Consider the following 8,274-nt stretch of genomic DNA (forward strand, 5'->3'; position numbering starts at 1 on the left):
GTGTGTTACACACACGGGTGTTTGGACACCGCCCTCTCAGCCTTCACATTACACGTGAAAAGAGCAAAAGACACAATAAGAATCCCAGGCCATTAGTGGTGTCCCAGTCCCAAGACGTGGGTGGGATGGCCCAGCACCCAGTGGCTCCTGTTGTCACTTACACTAGTGTAAATCAGAAGAGACCTCACCCAAGCCAGGGGCGCTTGCCAATGGGCAGCTGTACACCGGCAGTGTGGCTTAGTGGCGCCGGCCCTAGATTGGGATTTCAGAGACGTGGGTCCTTGTCCTGTCTCTGCTGATGATCTTGGCAAGTCTCTACTGGGTGCCCCTACACGTTCCTGTTCCAAGTCTTATATTTAATGCACTGGGCAACGATAACTCAGACATTAAAAATAGTCATGATAAAATAAATAAAACAGGTTTGAGAGGAGGGGATGGGGAGCCAGGACTCTTGGGTTCTGTTCTTTGCTCTGGGAGCAAAGTAAGCTCTACGGGTTAAACCAGAGGGCCAGGGATCTGGGTTCTCTTTCTGACTCTGGGAGGGGAGAAGGATCTGGTGGTTGGAGCGCCAGGACGCCTGGGTTCAATCCCCAGCTGTGACGCTGTGTGCTTTCGGGAGCAAGTCACTTTCCCTGCTCCGTGCCTCAGTTTACCAATCTGCAAAATGGGGAAACTTCCCCAGGAGGCTGGTGAGGATTTGATGTTGGCCGGGTGCTTGGGGATCCCATGCCAGAGAAGGGCGTGGATTCACTTATTGGACCCAATTTCCGTGAAGAATCCTAAATTGCTCCCCACCCTCCCATGAGCCACACTTTGCCAGAGGAGCCTTTTAAAAATACTTGCCCTGGCCAGGCCAGGGCCCTGCACGAGGGAAGCAGTTTCAGCCTGTGCGGTGCTTCCCCAGTCGAAGCTCAGAGCCCTTCCCATCGGGTTGGAACAGAGCGGTGAGGGCAGAACCGGTTCCCTGGCTTGCCAGGGGTGGGGAAGCTGGGCTAGGCCTTTGTTTTGCACCGGAGCGAAGTGTTGTAATTGTTCCTCTCTGTCATCACCAGATAAAACGCAGGGAGGAGCCAAGTCTACACGGTGCATCTGGGCTGCCTGGCGCCGGGAGCGCCCCAAATGCAGTGGGAGACACCCCGTGCCTGCTGCTCCCGGGCCAGCTGCGGTCCCCCTGCGAGCCGCGGGTTGCTGCCTGGCGCCCTGGCTTACAGTAGCTGCGGCCTGCCTGCTCGGGAGTCTGGCTACGGTGCTGTCAGGCTGGTGACATGCAGCTGTGGGGACAGGCAGGTGCAGCCAGCCTGTATTATTAGTATCTGGACAGGCTGGCTACTGCATAGCGTCAGTGCCCCAACACAATGGCCACTTTCCTGGGTGGCCCTTCGGCACTACGGTACTGAACGTGTCTAATGATCAGTGTGATGTGTAGTAGAACAGTCCTTAGAGACACCAGTGGCGATCACGGCCCCCTGGTGCCAGGCGTTGCACAGACACAGTCCCTGCCCCAAGGAACTTACAATTGAGCTAGATGAAGGAAGAGATTTTGGTTTGGATTTTTCAGATTTTATTGAGTTCCTGGATTTTTTTTGGTAGCTTGGTTGTGTTTAGGGGGAGGAGGGCGAGTCTGTGTTGGGGTTTTGGGGTAGATGGAGGTTTTGGGGCTTTGGAAGTAGGAGGGGGTGTCAGTGTCAGTGTCAGGGATGGGAGGGTCCCCTGGGTCAGGGGTATGAGTGTTCTTACAGTGAAAAGGCCTTTTTGAAGAGGAAGGTCGTGTAGCATTTCCTAAAATGGTCAGACTTCAGATTTGTCTGGGATTTCCTCTGGAAGTTTGTTCCACATTTGGATCCCCTTGACGGAGCGTGCTCTGTCCTGAACTCTGTGATCTGCGCTGTCCCAGAGCAGCACAGCTGTCGCGGTGGTTCATCCATCGCCAGTCAGTCTCGGCTGGAACGGGGGCCCTGATCCATCCAGTTCTGTAAACATTCGGACCACGGCTTTAAGTCAGCCCGGGAAGCTCCCTGGGAGCTCGTGGAAGGGCTGGAGCCTGGAGATTCAACCCTCCCTTCCTCCAGCGCTGTGAAATCTATGGCTGAGGAGTACTGCTAGCAGCAGATCCCCCTTTGCGTGGTAGCCAATCCTGCCCAGCACAGCACAGCTGTGCCCACATCCCGCCAGCTGCCAGCCCTGCCCTGCCGACAGGCCCCGTTTGCAAACGGCTACAGGGGAGGAGGCGGAATTCTGGCAACTCCACGGGGGCAGAGATGCCGCCCGTGATGGGCGTTACTGACGCACCCACCCCACCTGCAATTAAGGCTCCGCTGTGGATAAGCAGAATCCTTTCCCCGGCCTCCCTTTCAGCCTCCTCATTACTAAGCAGCTATCCTGGGAGGGTAACAACCCCAGGCTGAGCTGATTCCAGTGGGACTGCGAGCACCCCACACCGGGCTCACTTTGTCAACAGGCGGAGGATGAGATAGAGGAGGGGTGTGTCACTGCCCCACCCTGTGCCTCGGTTTCTCCAGCTCTAAAATGCTACGCTGGGCAGGGGCGTTCGGATCCAAAGCCCAGGACTCCCTACCCTGGGCCAATCGGGGTTCTCCAGGGTTTCTCTGCCAATTCGATGAGGCCATAGCAGCCGAGAAGCTAGACACGTCCTGCCTTCGGGTGCCTGGCGGAGGTGGGTGTGACCCACTCCTGGATTGGGGTGTGATGCCCAGGAGATATTTCAGACCTGCAGGAGGGGGGCAGGTCCCACTGGTTTGAAGGAATCTCTCTCATGCTCCCGGTTTGGGACACCGGTGCGGGACGTGGCTCTGTCTCACATGCTGCTCCCTCGCACCGCTCAGACACACACCGCGCTGGCTGCTCCAGGCCTTCTCTGCCAGCAGGGAGGGGAGGAGGCAGGGCTGCGGCCTGGTTAAAAGGACGCAGAGGGAGACTTTGATCCCGTCCGTTTAGCCAGGCCTCGGGTGCCACCCATCCCCACGGGGGCGTTTCTCCCCATGCCCCAAATAACCGTTGCAGATAAAGGGAGGGAGAAACTGATAAGGAGCAGAAATGCCCCAGTGCCTTGTACTTGACCTCCCTGGCTGAGTAACCAGGGCGATAGGGTAGCCGGGGAAACCACTTCCAAGCAGCGCCGGGACCGGAAGAGCCTGTCCTTAAAAGGATCATGCTCGTGGCCGACTGCTGCTCTCAGCCGCTGGTACCCGCCTCTCTGAGCCCATGGGCTAACGGGCGAGGGCTGAGCAAGGTAAAGAAGCCACATCATCCCTCCCCCCCCCTGCCCCAGCCTCCTGTCCCTTCCTGGCTCTCACCCGCTTCCCGTCCACGTCTGCTAGTGCCTCTTGCACGAGCCCTTCCGTAGCAGGAAGAAACGATGGGTTGGGAGGAAAGATACACTCCTCTCTGCCCTCGCCAGCAGCACTGCTCTGCCATGCCACCCACAGCCACGTCCTGCCCCCGGGCACCGGGTCCTGGAGCAGGCAGACATGCACAGCAGCAGGGGAGTGCAGCAGAGAGGGGGGCGCAGGCACGGCCAGGATTGCACCTAGCCCTGGGGTCAGGGGCAGGTGTGTTAAATGAAGGAAGGGCTGGTTCTGCTCTTGGTGACGGCAGGGGCTAAATCCCGTCAACTCTCTTCAAGTCATGGGAGCGGCTCCCAGGAGGCTGCACCGGATTAAAGCTGGAGATGGCGGACGCCTCTTCTCTGCTGCGAGGGGATGGTGCGAAAACACCGGCCCTGCTCCTCTTCTCACTCACAGCCGTGTAAACCGGTTTATGGCAGTCGAGCCACCCCAGCAACACACCAGTGTGAGAGTCCAGGATCGGGCCTGGTGCAGCTGCTTTAGCTGGTGATTCACGTCCCTTCTCTAGCCGCGCTGGGGAGGGGGACAGCCCGGCCCAGGTATGACCACGGACAGATGACCCCATTGTGGCTCCAAAATGCATCAAGCTCCTGCTGTCAGCACCTGGGGTCTCCTCATAGTTCAGCCCCAGCATATTCCCCACAACCAGGGCATGAGTCGCTCTCTGCCCCATTCCCCCTTCCCAGGCTGCTACAAGACTGAGCTGCTCCAGCAAAGCAGAGGGGTGAGGGGGGAAGAGCGGCACCCTGGCTGCTGGGGCCTGACTGACACCCCCCTTGTAGGGCTTATCATCAGATTCTTCACCAGGCTAGAGCAAGGGTTTACATACAGCCCCCTCCATAGACCACAGTACCTAGTACAGGTTAGAATTGCACATAAAGAAACAGGGACAGCTTCTGCAATCGGTCTCCTATGGAGACAGGCAGGAGGTTTCCCACCACCCAGTTGCTGTGAAGTTTATGATTAAAGAGTTTTACTGGATTTGCAAAGTCATAAAGAATCACACACACAGGCACTGTCTCTGCAAACCACCTGAGCAAGATTGCAAGAAGATCCCTTACCTCTAGCTGCTTTCCTTGTCAGCATAGCAAATAGCCTTGGAAATCAGCAGCAGCAAACCAAGAGCTGGACATTTTAAGTCTGCCCCTGCTGGCAAAAGGCTCCCTCATAAAAGGCAGGGTGAGCTTATTGCATTTCCTACAGTATTTCAACCAGAAGCTTTTGCATGGGGTACGTAATTACACCTGGACATTTTAAGACAAGGGCAGCTTTGGGGGTTTCCTTGCTATAAAAGAATTAACCCTGTCCTGAAAGTCATTTTGCCTAATGACTTTCTTATTGATTGATCAATCAGATAATTCCTCTGGCCCCATCATTCTAGTGGAACTGAAATTAACCAACTAATTACCTGCAGTTCCTCAGTTGCATCCTAGGATCAATGGATAATAACTTAAGTTTGGTAAGAAGGAGGGTGGAGCAGGGGACTTAGTTATAACACTGTTTCAATTTGAAACCTAGATGGTATCTTCTCATTATAAGATTAGCTGGATCCAAATTGCCCTGACTCAAATCCCTTGACTCATGCATAATGATTAATTTTCTTTTTAAGTTCTACAACAGAGGCTTCTCAAAGCAGAACCTTGTAAGTATTCGTAAACCAGCAGTAGCTCCACACGTTTACATGTGCACAGCCCCTAGCCCAACGGGGTCTTGCTCCATGAGGAAGGCTCCTGTGTGTTATGGGAATACAAATAAATAAATACGCATGATACAGGTGGTCAAAAGAGAGAGTTTTGTCCAAGACTGGGAGCCAGGAACAACATTTTCAAACTTGAGTGCCTGAAATTTCATAAATGTGAAGGTCAAAGGAGGCCACAATGACCATCAAGTCTGAACTCTCTGTATAACTCAGGCCAGAGAACTTCACCCAGCAATCTCTGCATTGAGTGTAGACTTGGTTTAAAGACTTGACGTGACAGAGAATCCACCCTCGTTCTTCCAATGGTTAACACTATAATTTAGTGCCAAAGTGCGAGTGTTTTGGACTGGGAGTTCTAATCCCAACTCCGCCACGGACTTGCTGCGGGGGTGAATTACTCCCTCAAATTGTGCCTCAGTTTCCCCCTCTGCAAAATAGAAACATAGGCTGCCAGGGACCTCCTGGGTTAGAACCCAATCCCCTATGATCACTGGCGACCCTGTCATAAAATCCTGTTTATAAATCTATCAAGATTCAGATTAAAAACTAGTTAGGGTATTGACCCCAGACTGCTTCTATTGGCAGGCCGGTCCAGAACCTCCCTCCTTTGGTGGGGAGAAACCTTTCAATTTCCAGCCTTAGTTGGTTCCTGACCAGTTTATCCCAATTTGTTCTAGTGCCAACATTGTTCCTTAGCACCCCTAGCTCTTCTCCTTCCCTGCTGTATTTATAGAGTGCAATCACTTCCCCAATCAGTCTTTGTTCTGCTAGGCCAAAGAAACCAGCGCAGATCATCCTACTTACCTCCCTCCCAGGGCCGTTTGAGGGGAGCGTGGTTCTGGCCACAGCAGATACACAGAAGAGTTAAGTATAAATAAATACTCTTGTGCGATGGTTGCAATGGCACGCTGTTATTGCTTAGGCTTCAGAACGATAACACACAAGAACCCAAAAACAGAGAGAGAAAAAACAGGCTGCTCCCTACGCAGAGCGGCCCAGCTCATCCCACCTTGCTTTAAGCTGGCTCTTTCCAGACTGACTTTGCTTGCACTCATTGCTATAAAAGGGCCTAGCCTGCAAGCAGAACCAGGAGAGCACATCCCCCTGCTCCCCCATACACACACGCTAGTGACAATTTGCAGTGCCAACACAATCCTCTATACACGCACGAAGATCAAACTTTGCTTACGGAGCATTTGGCCTTGTCCCTTTAATTTAATGAGTCATTTAATTACAAGAGGATAAGAAAACCCCTGAGCTGGCTCCCTCCCTTTGCTCGTCCTACATTCGTTTTCTTTCCTCTCCACTTGTAGCACTGCACAACTCCCTGGTCCTGGGGACAGAACATGTCGAGCGTGGGCCAGTCTCCACCCTGAAGACCTTTGCCATCTAAATAGACAGGCAGGATCTGCATCCTCATTGTCTAGTTGGGGGAGCAGAGGCCTGCAGAGATTGAAGTGATTCGGTCAGGGGGCCGGGGGGAGTTTGTGGCAGACAGAGCTAGGGATCGAGCCCTGGTGCCTGGAGTTGCAAGTCAACAGCTTAACCCCAACGTCTCCCCCACCTCCCCTTGCTCCATCTTGTTCATGCAGAGCAGCGCCACGTCCCGTGGGGCTGATCCAGCCGCAGGGCTGGGAAGGCGGAGCAGGTGAGGGGGTTGACTGGCTCTCAGCCAGGAGCTGGTCTGCAGTAGGTGGAGCGCCTTTGATTAAATGCCGGGACTAGAGATAACACCAAGAACAGCGCAGGGAGGGGGAAGCACCTGCCTCATGCAAATCCGCTGCGAGGCGGAGCCTTTCCCGAACGCCCAGTGCTGGTCAGGAGGGCGGCTGCTGCTATGGGAAGCGGCCCAGTTCTAGGCCATGCTGACTCCTTAATGGGCATTGCGGTGTAGTTGTGTCACCCCTTGCAGAACCTCCTGCTGCTGCTCCCCCCCTGCCCGGAGCAACAGGCCCTGCAGAGCTTACCCTCTAAATAGAAAAGCCAGCTACAAGGCGGGAGGGGAAAGTGATTTGCCCAAGATCACAAGGCAAATCAGTGGCAGAGCTAGGAACAGAACCCAGGGTTCCTGAGCCCCAACCCATTGCTCCAGCGCCTGGCCCCCATGCTTGGTCACCAAGCTCCATTAAAGCCACAAAGAGAGCCAGGACAAGGGGGTAGCTTTCAGAAGGCCCTGTGGGGCAATACGCACCAGCATGGAAAAGCATTTCCCATTGAACCCAGAGCCCTGGCTCTTTGCTCCTCATTTTCAGCCATCTCAGCCCACCGATTCAACATGGCAGAGCTTGCTCAGCCCGCGTCCCACCCCAGGCACTTTAAGAAGAAACCGAGGTGCTGCAGTAAGTGAGACGGAACCGAGGGCCAAAGATGCTGACGTAACCCAGTCACTGTGCAACACCGAACCGTGATTACCAGACCCCACATCTTGTTTTACAGAGACTCAGGCCGCTTTGGCCCATGGCAAGCGCACCGTTAAACCCCTTTAAACCTTTTATTAGAGATGCAGAAAGGGAAACACTTTTCTACGTTTGAAATGTAGTAAGGCTTCCATTTTACCAATATATTTTAGTTCCCTTGAGCTGGAGTTTGAGAGGAAAAAAGGCCCTGCTCCAACAGTCTCTTAGCTGGTCTCAAAGATGGCAGTAACTGTCCTTCTGGGGAAGAGACGAAGTTTTTCATTGAGATAGGTCTGGAGCTTTTGTTGTTGCTGCTGCTAACGTCCAATCCCTTTTCATTTCAGGCGGTGTCGGAGATTCAGTGGGAGCTGGACGGGTGGCGATGTCATCTGGATCCCTCTTTCTGCCCCCTGCTGATCAGGACAGCTCATGATCAGAACGAATGCCTGTGGTCTCAGGAGATGGTGGGGGCGGCAGCCACGCTAGCAAAGCTCACTTCAAATAGCCCGTTTGTTCTTTTATCTTTCTTCTGGCATTTCTTTAAGCACCCAGTGTATGGAACAGCCCAGCCTGTCATTATTTTGTTCACCAATTAAGCCTAATATCCAACACACCAATTTTGGTTCATTAAACTTCCAGTTCCACATCTTCCCGTTTTTTACCAAGCATGATTTCAACATAGTTCTTGAATTATATCAACATGGCCTGCTCTAATCTAGTCTGTCTGGTTCTTTCACTTGCTTAAAACATTCCTTAGGGAAAACAACCTGGACCTCCTTCCCATCAGCGTTTCTTGGAGTGGGTTATTGTAACA

The 8,274-nt window shown here is 53.4% G+C and overlaps 1 long non-coding RNA gene across 1 annotated transcript; it reads right to left on the reverse strand.

The window, feature by feature from the left end:
- Window positions 1-1,749: 1,749 nt before the first annotated feature.
- LOC137167494 (uncharacterized) lies at window positions 1,750-4,505 on the reverse strand. Its single transcript, XR_010924120.1, has 2 exons — window positions 4,427-4,505; window positions 1,750-1,970 (listed from the first exon to the last, which is right to left on the reverse strand). It is a non-coding gene; the product is annotated as an uncharacterized lncRNA (long non-coding RNA).
- Window positions 4,506-8,274: the final 3,769 nt, after the last annotated feature.

The sequence above is a fragment of the Emydura macquarii genome, unplaced genomic scaffold, assembly GCF_026122565.2.
Source record: "Emydura macquarii macquarii isolate MOO-44397 ecotype Brisbane River unplaced genomic scaffold, CSIRO-AGI_Emac_v2 contig_2924, whole genome shotgun sequence".
Lineage (NCBI taxonomy): Eukaryota > Metazoa > Chordata > Testudines > Chelidae > Emydura > Emydura macquarii.